Below are 22,926 nucleotides of genomic sequence, written 5' to 3'. Positions count from 1 at the left end.
TAATTAGCACATGGGGAAAGATACCAAAAGGAGAGGGGGAGAGCATTTAAGAACTCCTTGCAAAGTTTGTGGTATATTTATATCAGTAAAATAAATCAGTTTTAATTACTTGGCTTCATGCATTGGATGCAAAATAATAAACCTTTTAAATCATGCTGCTGGTTTTTTGTTTTTTGTTTTAATTGGGAGAAAATTGTTAGAATTTCGATTTCCCCGATCTCCTTTTCTCTTCTTGGTGGTTTGCTACAAGTGCTTATTGATCCCAGCCATTAGAGAAGTCATTCCCAAATGGTGTGTCGGGGAATATGAGTGTGCCACAAGAGATCTGCTAACAAGCTGTGATTGTGAAAACTAAATAAACTATATACATCTTCCTGTAAGCTCAAAAAGTACCCACCGCATAGACGGAGACTGTCCATTTTGTGTCCCTGTTACATTGAGATTATTCGTTATTCATGGTATGATTCATTCTGGCATAGTCTCCTTTCAGTTAGCTAAATTGCAGCTAGGTCTCAAAGCCAAATGACGTGCAATACTGACTCCTTTCTTGAAATCAAAACAACATTCAAACACTTGTTAAAATATTCAAAAAGACCCAAGACTTTACAGATCTTCTTGGATTCGTGCTCTGTGAATCCATGTTTCCAAATCCAGAATTCTCACATAGGATACAGTATGAGGAGAAATGGTACAATTTGGGAGGGGGGGAGGATATGTCTTTGCAATGTTAGCCTTTTAAAAGGTTGACATACTGTAGTTCAGGCACAACCAGGAGAGACATATGAGCGGAGGTTTCTTTTCTGGGAATTAGTGCAAATCTTTTGGGAACTTCTGCACGTGTTTAACTGCTTGCCTGTTGCCCAAGCCCAAGTGTTTAAATGACTTTGGAATCTATATTTAGAAGCCTGTTTGGAGGACCAAGCCTCTTGACTACACTAAAGCTTATCCACCAGTACTTTAAACTGAAAGGAGATTAGTAGCCTAAGAATATAAATAACTGAACAGATTTCTCATTGGTAGAAAATCCCCACTGAGTGATGGACAGTTCTTTGCCCTCTTCCAAAATATCTTGGACGTTCTAGATGCCCTACTTCAAGCAGCCTAGAAAAACCAAAGCAATAATTTCTGGGCAGATGCCTGGATATTCAAATTGAAAAGATGCATATGGCAAGTGCTTTGAATAATCCCCGGCTTTTAAACTCTTTAAATTTCAGTGGCTGAAACACGCTTTGCTATTCTGTCCCAATCTGCCGAATGTAGGATTGTGGACATGTTAAGGTAAAGGAGGAATGGATCGTGTTTGACACATCCACCCACCCCAGATTTTACTTGATTACAACCCCCAACATTTCTCAGGCTTGATAGGAGTTGGAATTGCAAAACATCTGAAGGACCACAGGTTTGGCACCCCCAATATAGTCCTTTCCCTGAGCATTTTAAGAGAACACATTAATGTTTACGACTTTCCTCTAAGACAGACCAGCATTAATATGCACATATCACAGTTTGGGACTGAGAACATCAGATAAGATAAGATATCATACTAATACTAAAAACTAATAATTTATTACTTATACCACACACATCCGACTGAGTTGTTCCAGCCACTATGGGCAACTTCCAGCATAATATAAAAACACAGTGAGACATCAAACATTAAAAACTCCTTGATACAGGGCTGCCTTCAGATGTTCAGAAAGTTGTGTAGTTGTTTATCTATTTGACATCTGATGGGAGGGCACTCCACAGAGTGGACTCCATTGCCAAGAAGGCCTTCTGCCTGGTTCCCTGTAATTTCACTTCTTGCAACAACCACCAGGAGGCCATCAGAGCTGGACCTCAGTGTCTGGACTGAATGATGTGGTTGGATACGCTCCTTCAGGTATATAGGGCCAAGTGTATTTGGGGCTTTAAAGGTCAGCACCAACACTTTGAATTGATATCAGCTAGGAACTTTTCAGCAGGCATTTTTTAGTCTTATATTGCTCAAATATCATGTGAATAATATTATGCATCTCACCTTCAGGGTCTTCTCAGGCTGTTGTCCAGTTTGCTAGTTCAAAAGGTGATACATGTAGCCAGGTGAACACTTCACACAAATTCACACAACAAAACACACAACCGCCAGATTTTTCTGATAAGCAAGTTGTAGCTGGTGAGCAAGTTTCCATCTATCTGGAAGATGAATATCCTCACCATAGTTAGCCATGCTCTGATAAGTCCTCCTTCTAGACTACCACAATGTGTTGTACATAAGGCTGCCCTTGTAGACTGCTTGGGAACATTGATTAATGCAAAATATAACTTACCAGGGATAAGAGACATTTCTCACCAGTTTTGAAATGTTCAAACTGGCTCATTTTTTTCTGCCTTCAGAACTGGAAAAACTGCATTCTCTGTTATGACCCAATTGTTATGGAATGGGAAGCTTACCAGACACTGATTCTATCATCCTTTTGGCACAAGGTGAAGATCTTTTTACTTTGCTAGGTCTTTCATGTGGAATTTTAACATAGTTTATTTTCCTGTTGGTTCTGTTTTAATTCCTGCTGTGGTTTTTCCATTTTTACGATATGGTTTTGTTGGTTTTGTTTCAACTCATTTTTAAAGCATATAAGCTGCTTTGTACACACAGGACAGGACTTTGGAGGCCAGAGGTCCAGGGACCCACTTAGCAAAGCAGAGTTATTTTGGCAGCACAGAAAACCCCGTCAAGTGCATCTCCCTGTGAGGAAAAATGCAATAATCAGAAAATTGTATAATTAGCAATTCACTCCCTTTTAATGGCATCAAAAAGCAGCTGTCTGATGCAGTTGCCTCACTTTGCCTAACGATAGGACTTCCCCGTAAGGAAGAATTGCTGTTCAATTGTTTGCATCTCTGTGCTGAGCTTTACAAGGGCAGATCTACACTTATGGTTTTTTAACATTAAGGAAAGGTTAAGGAATGGTTTTCGTAACATAGATGGACACATGAAGCTCTACTTTTTACATTCATAGTGCATTATTACCTTGTCTGTTTTATCAAGATCTCTATCTATCATCTATCTATCTATCTCCAGTGCTTTTTTCCTAAAAAAATGGTTAGGGGTACTCTTATTTTGATTCAAGAAAATCACCATTCTATAGTTCAAATCATGAAAAATAAATACAGTAAAAGGACAAAATTACAAAGATTCACAAAATGTTTAGGGCTATGTGTACCTCTGTGTACCCCCAGAAAAAAGCTTTCTCTTTCTCTCTCTCTCTCTGTGTATATATATAATTTTGAAAACGTAATAATAATACACATAAATCTCTTAATTTTTAATCTTTTTTGCGGCTATATTGGTGAAACTTTGCTCATTTGTCCCTATGTAGCGTTTTACCTTTTTTATTTTACTGCATTCCAACTCTGACCCCCCTCCAATGGGAGGGAGGGAGGAATAATTAAAATTTGACAGCAGAGGTGGAGCAGAGCAACCAGTGACCAGCACAGAAAGAAACAGTATTTTGGAACGTGGTGTAGCCAGGTATTACTTACATTTGATGGGGTGGTAGGAAACAAGGTAAAAATCATTTTAATTAACAAGCATGCCCTGTGACCCTTTAGAACGACATATAGTTCTAATAGGGGGAAATAATGTTAAGCAGGTCAGTGTAGATCCAGCCCAAGTTAATGAGCACCACAACCCCTTCTCTACCCAAGAACCTACAAAAGGAAAGGCAAGAAAACTTCAGCTCAAGCCTGCATGTGATTATGCACAAGTAAATTCCCCTGAGTTCATTTGGACTTGCTTCCAAGTACAGTGGTACCTCAGGTTAAGTACTTAATTTGTTCCGGAGGTCCGTACTTAACCTGAAACTGTTCTTAACCTGAAGCACCAATTTAGCTAATGGGGCCTCCTGCTGCCGCCGCGCCGCAGGAGCACGATTTCTGTTCTCATCCTGAAGCAATGTTCTTAACCTGAAGCACTATTTCTGGGTTAACAGAGTCTGTAACCTGAAGCGTATGTAACCTGAGGTACCACTGTAAAGATGCAGAAGGTTGGGATGTGTGTGTGTGTGTTGTCTTTGTGTGGGAGAGAGAAATCTCAAAAACAATAGGAAGGCGATTTGGCATTTTGCAGCTATAAACACAAAGATCATTCTCAGAGCACTAAGGAAAATGAAACCTATTCAGAACACCCTCTCCCACCCAGCCACCATGCATACACCCTCAATTAAAACAATGCCCCTGATATCAGGCAGTATAATCTGCATTTTATTTCACTCATGAGCAAAATAACAAGTTACTCAGGCCTGAGGCACTCATGAGTGATATGGGCCGTGTAATATCTTCTCCACTGAGTTTCCTATTATTAAGCTTGAAATAAGGAGTTCAGAATTAACTGTGACAATGATTTTATGGAGAGACGGCATCACCATTAGCTTTTGCAGTTTACTGCTAATAAAACTTTAAATTTGCTACTACGCCTAATAACCTCTTTTGCTACCTTAGCTGTACAATTTGACAGAAAAACACACACACAACAAAACAATGATCTCTGCCAGAAAAGGTGAGTAGTGAATCCCACACACACCTTATGCGATGCCCATCAGTTCTGGCTAGTCTTAAGAGCCTGCTATTTGCCAAGCATACAATGTGGTCTGCAATGGGGGCGCTGGCCTTTTGGCTGATTATTTTGAAGTGCCCATTCCCCAGGCCAAAACAGCATTTTCACTTGTTTGCACATGTAACTGACCAGCTGTACGTGGCCTGTCAGAAGGATATTTAACTATAAGCGTTCTCGACACCAGCTGTCAATCCATTTTGAGAGGAGTCACATGAGTGAGCAGAGCTAATGTTTTAAAACTTACCAAGGTCTTGTGATGGATTCTGTGTTAATGAGGTACAAGGCTTCTATCGTTTCAAAACTCTTAACAATACCACTGATGATGGAATATACACTGATGGGGCATAATTACAGTCAACAGATTCCCTTGAGATTTCTTCCCATTTTATTTTTTATTCTGTTTTCTCGGCATTCATTAAACGGTTTTTCTGTTTATTAATCTTCTTTGGCTTGACGTAGCAATGCATGCATGTAGCAACCATGGGATGGGAGGGGATATCCAGCCTTTTGCCCCACCCAAACCATTTATTGCTATTTTTCTGAGCTGGATAAAGTTTCCAGCAGCTGGATTGGGGCATAAACTGTGCATATAGCAGTTCTTTTCACACTGGATTCCTCATTCAGCAAGCAACACACTACACACAAGTCTCTTTCTGCACATAAAAAGTAAAGGTAAAGGTACCCCTGGCCGTACGGGCCAGTCGTATCCGACTCTAGGGTTGTGCGCCCATCTCACTTAAGAGGCTGGGGGCCAGCGCTGTCCGGAGACACTTCCGGGTCACGTGGCCAGCGTGACGAGGCTGCTCTGGCAAGCCAGCGCAGCACACGGAAACACCGTTTACCTTCCCGCTATAAAGCAGTACCTATTTATCTACTTGCACTTAGGGGTGCTTTTGAACTGCTAGGTGGGCAGGAGCTGGGACCGAAGACGGGAGCTCACCCCGCCGCGGGGCTGCACATACTACATTTTTAAACAACACACAAAACGTGACAGGCTGTATGTAACTATATAAATTCTTTTTAAAAATTCTTTTTAGTTCTTTTAAAAATACGATTCAACATATCATATCAAAATATGTAGTTCTGTAGACTGACTTATCATACAAACAAAACATACTACATTTTTGGCATGGACTGTAATATCTGTTCACGTGCTTGTGTAAATATTTGTGACAAAACAGCATATAACGAACCAGCCTAAATAATATTCCCTATCATAGTCCTTGTTTATGATGCTGGAAAATGGTTACTTCTTACAAGAGCTCTTCTTCTAAAGTTGGGTATGGAGAAAATATCTCAAACAAATTATTCTTAAGCAAAGTTTTGTTGCAAAACGTTCATTGGAACTTATTACTTTCAGAAGTGGTAAAACTGAACTTGGCTGTGTACAAAAAGTAAAGACCTACACAGCTCTGCCTGCAGATTTACATCTAATTTTGCAAACCTCAAACTTATATTCTCTTATTTTTTATTGCTCCTATTTCATTTTTAAAAAATATTTCCAGTTTTTGACACTGTTTGATTCTGAAGGATTAGAAAAACCAACAGAGCAACTCTCTTGGTTTCCTAGCAGTAAGGCTAACAGTGGAACCTAGTTAATAAAAAGTATCTATATTCCGATTCACTGTGTGTGTGTGTGTGTGTGTGTATATATATATATATATATATATATATATATATATATATATATGTATATACACACACATTACCCTCTCACAGGGCACTGTACAACTATATAAAAATATTTACAAGCAATCATTAAAATGAATGGCTACTCAAGAGACATTTTGGACAATTGCACTGACCAGTTGACATAACTAATCTTCAAGAGACCCCTGGACGTACAAAGTGAAAATGCCTGCCAAAATTTGCTCCTAGCTGTCCACACAAAATAAATGCTCCCAGCACTGATTCAGTCAATCATACAGGGTTCAAGTCACTTGCATCCAGAGCTATACACATGAAGGCTTCCTCACTAGAGATGTCTGCGCTCTATGCACAGGGGTTGGGACAAGCCAATAGCTGGGTTTGCACAAAATGCTAAGCCGTGGTTTGTTAAACACAGATGATCAAACAAATCATGGCTCATTTCTCCAGAGTTTGTTTTCTTTTCTAGCTGCTCTTGCCTCATGCCTTTATAGCTTACCTTAGTGAGTGTATGGGGGGGGGTGCTCATCACACAAACTACCGTATTGGCCCAAATATAAGCTACACCCGCAAATAAGCCACACCTTTAAAAATTGGCGGCTTGGGGGAGGCTTGGGAGCTGTGGATGGGATGGGCACCGTTGCCCCACGCTCCTCGGCTGGTCTATTGGGGGGTGGAGCTGCACCACTTTGCTGATGGCCTCTCCCCCCCCTTCCCCCTTCATTCTGATGGCTTGGAGGAGGTTGGGGAGCAGTGGGCGGGCTGGGCGCCATTGCCCCACACTCTCGGGCTGCTTCCTGGGGGGAGGGAGCTGCGCTGCTTTGCCCGTGGTGTAAGGCCGCAAATAAAAGCTGCACTTACTTTTTACGATCAGAATTTGGAAAAAAAAAGTAGTGTGGCTTATATTCAGACCAATACAGTATAGTATGTTTAAGAAAGGATGGTGCAATTGTACATCATACCAAGCGACTTGAGATCTCGATCACACACAGTCTGTAGTCCGCTGGCAGTAGGAGTACAATATGGGCATGTCTTTAAGTTAACATCTTACATTAAAAACCTGACAGTACCAAATTATTGAAGGTTATTCACCAAAGCCAGACTAAACGTCTTTCCTTCTGCAGTGTTGGATGGCAGGTTGAGAGGAGTTCCCTACCAGGACAGACTTTGCTCGTGTGCTCAAGACATCAATTCCATAAAACATATTTTGTTGCACTGTGCAAAATATGAGCAAGTCAGGGCTGAACTGATATTACCCTTGCTGGTACCTTTCCCGGGAAAATCAGAGGCTCACTATGTCAGGTTCCTATTGGAAGACAGGACAAACGCTAGAACATTAGCAGTGGCAAAGTTTTTATCGGTGGTTGCAAAAACCAGTGATCCCTATATTCTGAACAAAATGCTTGTTTAACCTGGAGGTAGGCTGTATGAATTGTGTATTGCTTTGTAACGATTTGTTGGGTCTCTGGACTGTAATAAAGGTTGATGATGATGATGATGACATCATACCAAGCCATAGCTAAAAAAGACCAAGGCTCATAAGCCAACAACAAAGCATGCTTTCAAATCATAATTTCTTGACAGTAAATAGATCATTGTTAAGCCACTGGCAAGGGTTTGTGCATGCAAACCATGGTATAATAAGCCATAGATTACTTAGCATTACATGTGAACCAGGCCAGTGTATGCAACAGTTTGGGTTGGGCAATTCTCCCAGCTCACATGTTGATTTGACGGGCAAGTATTTTTCTGAACACAGCAGTCATTTCAGAGGAATCCTGGTACTGATGAAAGATATTGTGAACAATCTTATAAAGGTCAGTCTGATGAAGCTTCTCTGCCCGACATTGCTGTCAAGAAGTCAGCACTGCCAGTCATTGGTTGTTAAAAAGGCCTGTATGCCTGAGATGTTGAGAAATATCAATTAATTGCAAGGGCAGCTATTTTTCCAGCTTGGAGTTTTTATGCTAATGCACACAGTAACATCAAATAACAACTTGAACGATGACAAATCCTTTTCAATTGGCACCGTGCGATCCATCCTGTGGATCTGAGGCTTACCCTCGAAATGGCTGGAGGTTGAACCAGTGTATGATCTCTGACGAAGCATGGTGGAGAGATCGATTGGGCTGCTTACAGACCTCATATTTATCACAGGGCAAAGTCATAAATCCCCCTGTAGGGTTCCAGCAATAATACCGTTTATTAAAAGCAGTTGGTGAAGCAGCCTTAAAATCTGATCAGTCGTTTTGTGCAAGGAACAATTCTGTTGAATGTGATGGAGAATTAGAATTTATATTTATCTATGGGGACTCTCCTGATGAAAATCTCTAGGGCTGAGTGAAAATGGGTGGTGAAATTGCTACAAGGGTGGCATTTTGCTGAATATTGTCCAGGGAAGGTTGAGCTTCTCCATTATTTCAAGACAAGCTCCAAAAACAAAGTTTTCAAAAATTTGTCAGAAAAATATTTTCAAATACATTTTGGCTCATTTTATATTGAATGAAATTATAGTGTTAGTTCATATTGATGGATGAAGGATTCAATAGGCTAAGAGAGTATAGATTGGGAAAGAGTAGGAATCAAACTCATTGCTTCCTATTAACATATTTTAATTGTATTTTATTCTAAAATATTAACATATTTTAATTATATTTTATTCCATAACATTTATATACCACTTCGTTGTTGTTGTTGTTGTTGTTGTTGTTGTTGTTGTTGTTGTTGTTGTTGTTTTAGAAAAACAATCTCATTCTTTGACTAGGTCTCTGACATGCTAACTCAGACCCTTCAAGTGTCCCTATTTCCCAGGGACAGTCCCATATCTACAAAAGCCCTCCTGGTTTCTAATTGGATCCCAGAATGTCCCTATTTTCATCAGAGAAATGTTGGAGAATATGGAGTTATGACAAGGAGATGAGTAACTATACAACCTCCATGTATAATGAAGCTTTTTCATGCATAATGTTTTATTATGATTTTATATATGTTAGAAGCTGCCCAGAGTGGCTGGGGCAACCCAGTCATATGGGTGAGGTATAAGTAATATATTATTATTGTTGTTGTTGTTGTTGTTGTTTAGTCATTTAGTCGTGTCCGACTCTTCATGACCCCATGGACCAGAGCACGCCAGGCACTCCTGTCTTCCACTGCCTCCCGCAGTTTGGTCAAACTCATGCTGGTAGCTTCGAGAACACTATCCAACCATCTCGCCCTCTCTTGTCCCCTTCTCCTCGTGCCCTCCATCTTTCCCAACATGAGGGTCTTTTCCAGGGAGTCTTCTCTTCTCATGAGGTGGCCAAAATATTGGAGTCTCAGCTTCAGGATGTGTCCTTCCAGCGAGCACTCAGGACTGATTTCCTTCAGAATGGATAGGTTTGATCTTCTTGCAGTCCATGGGACTCTCAAGAGTCTCCTCCAGCACCATAATTCAAAAACATCAATTCTTCAGCGATCAGCCTTCTTTATGGTCCAGCTCTCACTTCCATACATCACTACTGGGAAAACCATAGCTTTAACTATACAGACTATTATGGATAGTCTTCATTGGAGAAAAGTCAGAGGGTATGCTAGCTCTATAAAGGCAGGGACAGACTGCTGTTATTTTCCTCTTTGTCATAATATTGTAATAATATAGTCCTTATTCCCCAAAGTCAAAATGGTTGCGTAAACAGGTTCACTAGCATCACCATATTCCATAGTGTTCCTATCTTAGTTTTTGGGGGTGGTTTTTTTTTTTTTAGCAAACTGCATTTTGTTGGGTTCCTCTGAGATCTGTGCTGTTTAATCTCAGAGAATGTCAAAGGTCCTTGTTTTTAAGCTATAGTCTTTTGTTTGTAATGACTTGCCACAGAACTGTAATGTGTTACCTTTCCCCCTCTTCCTCTGTTTTTGACATGCAGCAGCTCGTTTCGTTTCCACTGCCTCTTTGGCTCTACAGCTCCCTGCTTGCCTTTGCCTGTGTCAGAAATGAATTAAAAAAAAAAAAAGCACTTGCACTTTGAACCATAAAACAAAAATACAAAGCTGGAATCAGAAGGAGGAGGTAAATTACTTTTAGTGCTTGGCACAGAAACTTTCACTTGGCTATTTCCTGTTGTTTTGAAACTCTGAAAAATCAATATAGAAACATATCATAGTCTGAAGGCAGGTCATCTGTGCGCTAGGTGTTTTTAACAGTCAGCCTTTGAAGGGGGTTCTTATGCCCCCTGACATGAATCTAGAGTTCTTTGCACTAAGTGTCCTGTTGAAACTACATTTTTGCTCCAGTTATCCATCTCAATGGTTATTACTTTTTACGGTTTCAGTCTCCCATCTTCTATTATAGATTCACTGATAGATCAATATGACAGAGGCAAGATAAAAGGCAGTTAGCTGTACATGTCTATTATAAGCCCAAAAACTCAGAAAAGATTTCTCAAGCCAGAAAGGATGTACCTGACAGAAATGATATACAGAAACGCTACATGCTACTGATCTGTTATATATCCCCGCGCTCTTTGTCTTTTTCCACCCCTTTCTTTCGGCTCTTTCTCTTTTTTTTTTAACCGAAGTTTGTCCTGAACCAATCACCTGTCAGAACATCTTTCTTAATTTTGAGATCCTTCTGGCTGCTCTGCAAATTTGGAGCGAGTGTTTTCCCCAAGGGAGGAAGAAAGTTGAAAATACAATCTCCACTTCTGAAAGGAGACAGCAGAACATATTTGCTTTTAGGCAGAAGTCGTAAAAAGGAATTCTGACATGCTACATTTCCCAACCAGAGGCAAGTGAGAGATGCTATAAAATGAAATGGTGGTTTAAAGGCATAATGAATTTTCTTTCTTCTTCTACTACTTCTTGTAAGCAGGTGGTGTGTCAGTAAGGAGCAATAACTAGCTCAGGAGGTCCAGGTTACTGGCAACTCTGCCTTTTCTGTCTCTTATTCCCGCCTGTAGGTAGGGATAACACTATCATATTGGTAGTTGTACCTAATAATAGACCCAAAGTTCAACTCAAGCCAGCTCTCAAGCTATTTTAGGAGTACAGAGACATGTAAAAAAAGAACATCCAGCTAGAGGAAACTCTTGACATCTGGGAAGGAGTTTAATCTGAATTGCATTCCAAAATGCACTGGCTTCATTTCCAGGAGCAATTCAGAGTCCTGGCTTTGACCTATAAAGCTCTAAACAGCTTGAGACCTGATAGCCTGAAGCATCGCCTTTTCTCACATGGACCTTGAGCTCATCCTTAGAGGTCTGTCTCTGAGTGCACCCACCAAGTGCAGTAGGGAATTTGGCTAATGTGGGGGAGAAGGGTCTTTTTCAAATGTGTGTGTGTGTGTATTAGACACTCTGGTTTGCCAGGAGCGGCTTAGTCATGCTGGCCACATGAACGGAGGGTGTACGCCGGCTCCCTCGGCCAGTAAAGCGAGATGAGCGCCGCAACCCCAGAGTCGTTCATGACTGGACCTAATGGCCAGGGGTCCCTTTACCTTTTATTAGACAAGCATCAGACAGACAGAAGCTAAAATAAAACATTAGTGCTGTTTGAATCCAGCCAGAGTTCAACTTTTAGCTCACTTGGCAGTCTTCTTTCCTGGCATCTTTCTTCTCCAGTGTTGGGAACCCAAGAGAGCAATGCCACCCCACTTGTGCCCCACTGATTGCTACTCGCTCCAAGCGCTCTCTCTTAACACAGCCTCCTCCCCACCCCCTTTACAGCATTGCAGCTCTTTCTCTCTTGAACTCTTTAACCTTCCTCCCAAATACATCCTTTTAACTTTGCCTCCCAATGGCATGGGCAATAAAAAGGGGAGCAGAGTCTTGCATAAGTTTCCAGTTCCCCTGATTTGTTAGGTTTCTTCCGCTCCACCTTTTAATTACCAAATTGAACTCAAGACCCTTCTGTGAATGTTTAACCTTTCTCATTAGAGCAGCCTTGGAAAAGGAAGAGGAAGAAAACAACTATTTTATAACAAAGAACATAAAATGGCAGGACAGGTCCATTCCTTTACAGCTACTCTCTGCCCAGGTTATTTTATTTTAAAGAACATTTTAAAGAACCATCCTTGGTTGCCTCCACACATTATTATTTTTTGCCTTGCTGTGGTCTCTGATCAAACAGGTGTTCCAAATTGTCAAAGCTCAACAGCTTTCAGGGTGTCCTGTTTTTTTACTTTTTGAAATATGGTAGCCCTAGACTATTGTGGCACAGAAATCTTGAAGACTGTAGGGAATCTAATCTGTGATTTATGTGTCCCAGTTCACCAAAGTCTGGAGCAGTTCTAGTCTTGTTTTTACACAAAGATCAGATGCTCTAGGGACTAGGCTCTGTGGTAGCTGGAGAGAGATTTTGAGTGTTCCCCCCCCATGCCTACTATGTGTTACAGTTTGTCCTAAGTTCAGTGGTTGTCTTACAATGTTAATAAGAGAACTACACAATGAGCGCTGCATGGACATGGGCTGACACCTATATCGCAGACCAAAGCCTCTTTGTGCCAGCTGATAAAGGTGTGCTTTGTGTTCTGTTGCTTCATCTTCTTGCTTTGTAGAAAACTAGACCTGTTGTGGCTGCTCTCCCTGCCTTCCCCTCATTGAGTGCCCTTGTGTCAGGGCCTGGCTGGACGAGGAAGAGTGGTAGCAGCCAATAGTTCAGGAAGCACCTGAGGGAGAAGGGGACTTTGAACCAGGTTCAGACTGGTGGGACAGGGAGGAATCATCACCAGAGAGCGAGGTTGAAGGGGAGAGACTTGAGGCAGCCACAGACACTGGCAGAGAAGGGGCAAGGAATGTGTCTCCTGCCCTGCAGTATGGTCCTGATTCGGCTCCTTCCCTTCCTTCACTCTCAGTGCAGGAAAGAAGAGTCAAGAAAAGGCTAAAACAATAAAGAAAAGCTGAGTCACAGCGAAAAAATGCATGGAGGGAGATATAAGCAGTGGCAGAGCTAGCTGCTCGGGCACCCAGAGCGGCGCACATGCCATGCACCTGGGGGGCGGGGCGATCCACCCAGGGGGGCGATCACCGGTACAGCAGTGATCCGCTCGAGGGAGAGGATTTTGTTACCCTGCCCCTCAGGGATGATACCTGAGGCAGGCCGCCTCCACTGCTCCCCTTCCTTCGTCCCTGGGTATAAGAGCAAAGAGGGGATGGAACTTTAGCTTCTGCAACTGACCTGCTTAGCTGATGGATGTGCTGTGAGCTGTCTCCTTGGTTACTGAGCAATAAAGTTAATTACTGTCAAGCCATGCCTGTTTCTGCTTATAGTGTTGAACCACCACAGACAGAAGGGCTTTTCTGGCAGCTGACATCATGATTCCTATTCAAACTTGGGACACGGCTGGTATAAGTGGATGCAGAAGCTGGGAATTTTGTTCTGTGCTTCTGAAACAACTTTTTTTCTCTACACAACCACACAGCGTTTTCCTGCAATGCTCCCCCTCCCCCTCATCCCTGTACCTAGGACTGTATTGTCCACCCACGTTCTGCAATCACATAGGTGAGAACATTGGAGCTGCTTTACAGTCCCTACACAGGCTGGGCTATGCTGGGACTGGGCTAGAGTGGGTTTGGCCCTGATCCCACCAAGTTACTCTTCTCAATCTCTCAAACAAGGAATGTAATGAATGTTCTCAGAGGGCGATTGCAGGGTGGAAAAGGATAACTATGGGAACCATTATGCACATGAAAAGTGCTGTGGCAATAATAAATAAGAGCCGTCATTAACATGTTTCAGTCTTGCTGATTTCAGTGGAAGAGATTTACTCTTCCATGGTATTTGTGGCAAACTTGTGCACAAAGACATTATGTCCACCTCCTTCTTGCAACCTTTTGTTTGGTGCCGCGTACAGGACCTTTTCTAAGAACTGGTATTTGGCAGCTATTTGGTTTTTTAATTTATTCAGTACATCATTAGACCTGCTGCTATGGGTCTATGAAGAATACACCCCCCCCCCCGCTAGGGCACCCAGGAGTGGGACTTATGAGTAGGAAGGAATTAAGGAAGTTAGATTCTTTTCCAGAATGTCATGTGCTGTTGAGACGCTGGTTTGTGAAGTATCTCTTGGCACTTGCAATGGGAAAATAAACCATGGTGTACTTCCAGATCAAAATCTCTTATCTGGCAAGCCTACTGAGAGAAATGTCTACCAAACAAAACTTTAAGAGGGAAATACTCTCCTGAGTAATGCTCTGTTTAACTTTTCTGTAAACTGAAACCACTACATTGTATAGCATGCAAAAAGCAGTTTCTGACAACTCTTCTAAGCTTTTGCATTACTGTATCTTGCTAGCGCCTACATGATGTGGTCCCAATAGTAATCTTAAAGTGCTTCCTACATTTCTGATGTTTTGTGTCATTTTGAGAGGACGGTGTTTATGAAAGACTGAAGAGCCTTTGTTGTCTCTCCCACTGAGCCATTATGACCCATAGAAGCATCGCTCACTAATTCTAAACTAAAAGATCAATCCTTACCCCATCTTCAACAGGTGTAAATTCAGCCACCTTTGAATTCGTAGAAATTGTTTTTACAATATATGTGTTGACATGTTGCTATATAACTGCCCTGAATAGCATAGACTGTAGAAACTATTGAACAAGGACGGAATGAGAAATGAAACTGGAAGAAACTTTCCTCTGCATACACAATCTCCCGCATGTTCTAAGATCTGAGCATTTCTGCCAAAACATGTCTCCAGCAAATTCAACTCTCTTTTTGCCCAGTGACAATTGAGGATAATGTTAAAAATGAACTAACAATGATGGGAATAGTATGTTTGAATGATGTGCAGAGAAGTTGGGGAATGGCATTGTTTGAAAACTTGGATCCCATCCTAATCAGACTTCACATAAACATTAGATCAAGGAGCTACAAGTTGTCTGTGGTTTATTCTGGGAAGTTGGTAGACTTTGGGCTCTACAACATAATTTAAGCATTTATAAACGTCAACTCATCTGTTTCTAACGAAAGCTAATAGATTATTTGCAGACATTTTAACTTCAGAAATTGCTTCTGTAATCTATTTCTATAGAATCGGCAAAAGAGGAAGCAGACATATTATGGGTCAATACCAATGAAAGGCCCTCTGTGCAGACATAAGATGCACAGTCCATTAAGTTTCAGGTCTGCCCCAATATGGATTCCTCTGATGTATGACTATTACATCCTATTTTTGTTGACTCAGTTCCTATGTCAGCATACAGAACTAAACATTTTGGCTTCAGCCCAGACGCAAGCTGTCTGTGGAGGATATGTTTCTGCTTCCACCACCATGACAGTAATGAGGAATGGGCATTAGCTTGATTTGCATAACATGCACTTCCAAGTTAGACTGTATGTCAGTAGGAGACAACTTATTGTGATGATGCCCACAGCATAATATCCGTTTTGTGCTATCAGCATTTATTTATGTAAATTCCATCATTACAAGGGGTCATTTTCCAACCTTCTACCATGAAATCACTTTCCCTGCCAACAAACAGGAAGGAAACACCATAGGAGAATGGCCAGACGTATTCCTGTCATTCATATTCATTGGTCATGAAACGGAAAATGGGATGTGTGATGCTTAGGCTCTCTACAAGACTTGACAGCTATGAAGACAAAACTAAAATTTGATAGCCCACCTATGATCAATTTAGACAAATGCTGTCAGACAGACGGGCCCACCCACCCACTCCTCCCTGATTCTACTGTCTTTTTAATTGTAAGAGTCTTTCAAGAATAGTTTAAGGGCTAAATGACATGCTGTAATAGCAAACTCATTCACCAAGCATGGGTCCTTATCACACATGAGTGTGACCTGGGCACAAGAGAGAAGTTATCAGCAGGGGAGCCCCAAGGCATGCAGGAGTACAAAATAGCTTTTTGTTAATTACCTCAGTAATTGCCTTATGAGGATTGAGCATGCTCAGTTGCCACGGAATGCTTATTTAAAGAAGAGAAATGGAAAACAAGGGTGGGGAGGAATAGAAGAGAGGACTTGGTTGCCTGGCTGGCCACCCTAAACAGGAGTATTCCACAGTCACACAGTTTGTGCTCCTTGAGGAAAGGTAGTATGTCTTCTGTGATAAGAAGCAGTTTGCTGTAATTTATTCATGTCGGAGATAAAAAGAGAGAATAACAAATGAGGATGTTGCGCTTGTTACAGCAGTACGAAGAAGCTACGCCCGTTAAAGGAAGCTCTAAATTTCAGAGGCTCCTTCTTGGTCTTATTTCTTTTCTTTTCAAACCCCACCCCTGAGAATTAATGTAAATGGTAATGTGTGAACTTCGGCAGGGGTGTCTATGTCAAGGGTCCATTAAGTGGGCAGGAAGCCACTAAATGCATGTGCTTCCTTCTTCACCTGAATCAAGGTGCTTCCCTTCAAAGCCCTTTAATGGCTTGGGACTTAAATACAGTGGGACCTTGGTTGTCGAATGGCTTGGCTCCTGAACAAATCGGCTCCTGGACGCCGCAAACCCAGAAGTAAATGTTCCGGTTTGCGAACGTTTTTTGGAAGCCGAATGTCTGCGGTTTCCAACTGCGTGCAGGAAGCTCCTGCAGCCAATCGGAAGCCACGCCTTGGTTTTCAAATGGTTCCAGGAGTCGAATGGACTCCCAGAATGGATTAAGTTCAACAACCAAGGTACCACTGTATCTGAAAGTGTCTTTACACCAGTGGTGTGCGGTTAGTGGACTAGGGGCACTAGGCTAGTCCCCTAATTGTTCCCCTGGCATCTCCTTCCCAAAGCCTGGGATGCTTCTGCTTGGCTCAGGGAGAGAGGTGCGATGTCACGTGAACAACTCCCTCCCCCCCCCCCCGCTCCCATCGCCTTTGCAAGCTGTTGCCTATGGCCCTAACTGTTCCCCTACAAAAAAAAATCTCAGTGCACACCACTGCTAAGGCTGCACTCTTAACCTCCATTGAATTCATTAGGACTTGTTCTTGAGCAGACAAAATAATTGGTGCTGTTAGTTACAATCTTCACATTAGTCTGTGAGGTGCAGACTGCTGGCCATTTTGCATAGGAATCAGAAAATACCAAATTCAGAGATTGGGAAAGATAAAAGCAAAGGAACACAATTGAGACAGTTGAGAAACAAATACTGGTAAAAGCTAACAGTAGCACCCAGAAGACCAAACAACTCCATCTGCAAGAAATGAAAGACAGATTTTTGCCTAGAACTTTCCTTTGAAAAATAAGTTTCAAACAGATGCAACCCCTTCCTCCCCCAAACCCTTCTTAATGTCACTTTTATGCTACAAAAAATAAAAAATAAAATAAAAAATATTTTAAGCAACAACACAAGGTCTTCTTTTGTTAATTAGACAGATTTATCAAATGCAAAAACCATTCCTTATGGACACTTTGATTTCTTGAGGACTTCACTTCATTGATGAGCAGCCCCAGGCACGACACAGCTAGTTAATGAATAAATGTTTTTCCATCCATGCCCCCCACCAGGGCTATTAAAAAATCAAGATAGATGGCATGTGTTTGTATAAGATGACAATTTCTATTGAAGTGTATTGCATCTGTTGCAAGGGATCTCGTTGTCTTGCTCATCTTTTTGCAGAGCATCACTGGTTTAGCTACATAATTATTTGTGAATGCAACCAAAATGATCCAACCCTCCTTTTCCATTCTTGGGAAATAACCTTCTCTCTACCCTGACTACCACAACTCTTTCTTTTATAGAAATCCTAGGAAGTATTGTGGTATTTCCCATCACTGCTGATTTTGAGAACATTTCATCTAAGATCCCACATAAAGAGAATATGATAACCCACTAGACATATAATCATCAGTGTTCTTGTTCCAGGAATATGTCAGCATTCCAGAGGCACATCCCTGCAGATGAACAGATACGCAGCACATCCTTCCCTTCTGGTCATGCATCTGTCATGGTAAGAGCCACATAAATATGAATGTTGAGGCTTGTTAGCAAAAATTAGCATTTTGACTGGCCAGAAGAAAATGTCGGAAAACACTGGTAGTGGGTGATAAGTCTCAGTTTTTGCCCAATGTCACAGTTTGTTCTGTGGTTTACTGGCAAATGTTGAAAGTCTGCAAGGCCGAGAGGCAAATGTCATCATATATGGGCACAGGTGGTGCTGTGGGTTAAGCCACAGAGCCTAGTACTTGCCGATCAGAAGGTCGGCGGTTCGAATCCCCGCAACGGGGTGAGCTCCTGTTGCTCAGTCCCTGCTCCTGCCAACCTAGCAGTTCGAAAGCACATCAAAGTGCAAGTAGATAAATAGGTACCTCTCTGGCAGAAGGTAAACAGCATTTCCGTGCACTGCTCTGGTTCGCCAGAAGCGGCTTAGTCATGCTGGCCACATGACCTGGAAGCTGTACACCGGCTCCCTCAGCCAATAAAGTGAGATGAGTGCCGCAACCCCAGAGTCGGTCATGACTGGACCTAATGGTCAGGGGTCCCCTTTACCTTTTTATGGTGACTTTTGCACACTATCCACGCTGCATGGGAGAAGCTTTTCAAGAGAGTAGCCAAACACGTGAACCAAACACGTGAGCTGGGGCTGAGCTGTTGCCAAGGAAAGGGAGCCCCTCTTGAGTCAGGACCTGTGGTGTTGACCCCCAACCATGTGCCTGGGTCATTTGAATGTTACCTCAGCTGCTCAGAAGTTATTAATAGAAAAGCAAATGCACAGCTTGTGCAATGTCAATGTGGAAAGGGCACCTACAACATTTCCTTATGGTTACTGTCCTCACAGCTCAGTTTGGATTCCTGCTTAGGGGTAGAGAAGAATTTGAATCAGGGGTGTTTTGGGAGCATCCCGTTGCCAACACCTTCTTTCACTGTGGAAAGGGGAGATAATGGCAGAAGCCCTCCATATGTTGTTGAACGTTCGCTCCTGTCAACGTCAGCCAGCACAGGCAAAGGTCGGGGATACTAATACTGAAATCAGTTGTTGGTCTGAAACCACTCTTCAAGAGCTTAAATAGGGGCATTTTCCCTCTTTTTCTTTTCTTTCCCATTTCCTGATGAGTGTACTTTGGAACGATCTGTATTTGCAAAAATGGCATGCACATTCCAAGGAGCATTCCAAAATGGAGGCACAGGTACATTCTGCATTAGAAGCACAGTAATTTTCATGCCTGCAAAAGCACAGATGCATTCAGGCAGGGTCTTTGGAAGTTTTCTACTGCCTCGGCCACTGTTTCTACACAGTGCAGTTTATTGCTCTACTTGCACTACTGCTCCACTTGCAGGCATAATGGAATTGATGCCTGCACCTCCAAAGACGATATTCCAGGGTGCATAGCAAAGGCTAGCTGTATATATGCAAGCTGAAGTACATCAAGGCAACGTTTCCCACAATACTATGTGTAGAGTAACAAAATGTTCTTGTACAAGAGACAAGGGGCTTGTGAGCTCAAAAACCTGGAACCTCTCAGCCATGGCACTGCAGTATAAACTGAAGAAGCAGAGTTGTTGGGAATGCTGGAAGATTTTTTTTAACTTTCCCAGTAAGTCAGAAAGAGAAATGGTTAAACCGGAAGCCTTGCTGCCCTAAGAGGCAACTTGGGTACAGGAAGGTTCTGGGGCTATATGTTAAGCCTATTTGTGTGTCTTCACCCAGACCCTTGTGTGATTAATGTGAACTTCTGCAGCCACGAGCCTTGTGGAAGAAGCACCTTGTGCAACTGAGAACCCCAGAGGAGGTTTTCAGTTGCACCCGGAGCCCCACTGCACCCAGGTTGCCTCTTAGGGGGATAACATCTAAACAGGGCTAGGGCATTGCCCCAATACTCTGGACTGCTGAGCAACTCCGTACAGTAAATAATAATAATAATAATAATAATAATAACCATAATAAATTTATTATTATGGCAAAGACCAGTTCAAGAGGCACAACTGAGACTACTTTCACAAAAGTGAAATAGACATTTAAAACGGTATACAATAACAATTTACAGATTAAAATTGAAATAGTCGCATGTACATGAAAAGACCTAAGATTAGACTAACATGCAGATTTTCCCTGGGACATCCAGGAGACCAGCAATCACAGTTTTCCAGGGGGGTGTTCTGTGCCTACAAATCTGCACGCAAAATGTGGCGACCATCCGGGTGGTCTTGTGATTTTTGCCTAAGAGGAGAAAATTGAGTTTTGGCTTGTCTGGAAGGTCAGCAAGCCTCACCAGATGGGGGCTGATGGTATCTCTGCGTGCCTCATTGTAAAAAGGACATCTAAAAAATAAGTGTTTAGGGCTTCCTATTTCCCCTAATGGGCAGGCACAAAGTCTCTGGGCGTTTGGGACTTTTCCAAAAGATCCTTCCAGAACCGGCAAGGGCAGAGCCAAACTTCTGGCAAGAGTAAAGGCCCTTCTTGCATTTCTGGATACAAGGAAATGGAGGTATGCTGCCGGGACAGTAACATATCTCTCGTGTTCTGCAATTATGTAATCAGGGGACCTCAAGCAGTCCTGTTGTCTTTCTATGTCCATAATTCTTTGCCTGACCACGGATCTTGCTTGATCCAATCCCAAATTTAAGATGGCTTGAGGAGCAAGACCCAATTTTTGCAGAGAGTTCAGGACCGCTATCTGGCAGCCAGACTGGAACCAATCACAAATAAACTCCGTACAGTACTAAACAAAGGACGAGGACAACACACATCCACCAACCTGCACGTGGTTATAGACACACTCAAAGGGGAGGATTACTGTGTGGTTTAGCCTCTCCTCCTCCCGGAGGGGAGGGGTTGTGATCTGGAGCCGTTCTCGCGCTTCTCAGGGGGCGTTGCAGCCCCTGCTTGCCATCATTGCTACCGCGCCACGCTCCCCGGTCAGTCTTCCAATAGGAGGGAAGCTCGGGGGCGGGGTTTAGTCATGGCAGCTCTTTCCCCTCATTGCGCTGCTGGGTTTCAACGGGTCGAAAACAAGTAAAATGGAACAAAGCTGCTTGGATTCCACACTGGGATCAGAAGATAATTAAGAATAGAGGAAAAGAGCTGATGGGGTGAAGTCCTGAATTTTGATGCCACATGTGTGTGTGTGTTTTTTTGTTTCCCTAGCTGCCCAAGGAAAGCTTGACTGGGATCCTACTTGACATTCCATTATTCCATATTAGACCCCTTGCTAGGCTCATGGGGCATGGTGTGTGGGTGAGCGACCTTCCTTTTCTTTAATTGGCATGACCTTTGATGCATCTTGCTCAGCAGTCATCAAAACTATGCCAGTGGGTTTCTGGCTGTCCTTTTATCTAAATCAGCAGCATGTGTGAGTTGATGTCAAGAGCTTTCAGCCACACTATGCCTGTGAGTCACATAAGGCCAAGGACTGCAGGGTTGAGCAACGATCCATAGCTCTCTGAATTTCTCTTAATGATGAAGACTCTTTACTTCTATATAATTAAGAATAATACCACCTTGGAAATATTTTGGAAGGCTGCTTTTAAAAAATGCATTTATACTATTAGGGGAATATTTTTTATTTTTTTAAAAAATAATATTTATTCAAATTTTAAAGATTACAAAGAGAAAATTAGAAAAAACAAAAAAAGGAAAATAAAAAATACAAAAAATACAATACAAAAATACAAACAATTCGAAAAAAGAAAAAAGTGGAAAAAAACAGCTCAAACTTTTACATAACTTTCTTTCCTTTGCTTATTTCCTTGACCTCCTCACACCTCCCTTTTTTGTATTCTAGTTCAATTAGATATTTCAGCAAATCCTTTCTAGCTTTGTTTTTATCCTAATAATTTATCTTAATATACTGTAATTTTACATTCTCGTCTTTCTCCAATTAAAAAATCAATTTTTACCTAATCCTTTATATCATTTCTGCTAAAACCACATTACTTCATTCCAACATCCTTCTAACATTCCTTAATTTTGCAATATTTCTGTAAATAAACTTTAATTTTTTTCCAATCTTCTTCCACCAACTCTTCACCTTGGTCTCGGATTCTGCCAGTCATTTCCGCCAGTTCCATATAGTCCATCACCTTCATCTGCCATTCTTCCCGGGTGGGTAAATCTTGTGTCTTCCAATACTTTGCGATAAGTATTCTTGCTGCTGTTGTTGCATACATAAAAAAAGTTCTATCCTTCTTTGGCACCAATTGGCCGACCATGCCCAGGAGAAAGGCTTCTGGTTTCTTCAGAAAGGTATATTTAAATACCTTTTTCATTTCATTATAGATCATCTCCCAGAAGGTCTTAATCCTTGGGCATGTCCACCAAAGGTGAAAGAATGTACCTTCAGTCTCTTTACATTTCCAACATTTATTATCGGGCAAATGATAGATTTTTGCAAGCTTGACTGGTGTTATGTACCACCTGTATATCATTTTCATTATATTCTCTCTTAAGGCATTACATGCCGTGAACTTGATACCTGTGGTCCATAACTGTTCCCATTCAGCTATCATAATGTTATGTCCAACATCTTGTGCCCATTTTATCATAGCAGATTTCACCATTTCATCTTGAGTATTCCATTTCAACAGCAAGTTATACATTCTTGACAAGTTCTTAGTTTTAGGATCTAACAATTCTGTTTCCAATTTTGATTTCTCCACCTGAAAACCAATTTTCTTATCCAAATTATAAGCCTCCATTATTTGATAATAATGAAGCCAATCTCGTACTTTGTTTTTTAGTTTTTCAAAACTCTGCAGCTTTAATCTGTCTCCTTCTTGTTCCAATATTTCCCAATATTTCGGCCAATTGGCCTCCATATTGAGCTTTTTCAG

The sequence above is a fragment of the Podarcis erhardii genome (genome assembly GCF_964252035.2).
Source record: "Podarcis erhardii genome assembly, chromosome: 6".
In the NCBI taxonomy this organism is placed as follows: domain Eukaryota; kingdom Metazoa; phylum Chordata; class Lepidosauria; order Squamata; family Lacertidae; genus Podarcis; species Podarcis erhardii.
Note: the sequence above shows the minus strand (reverse complement) of the source record.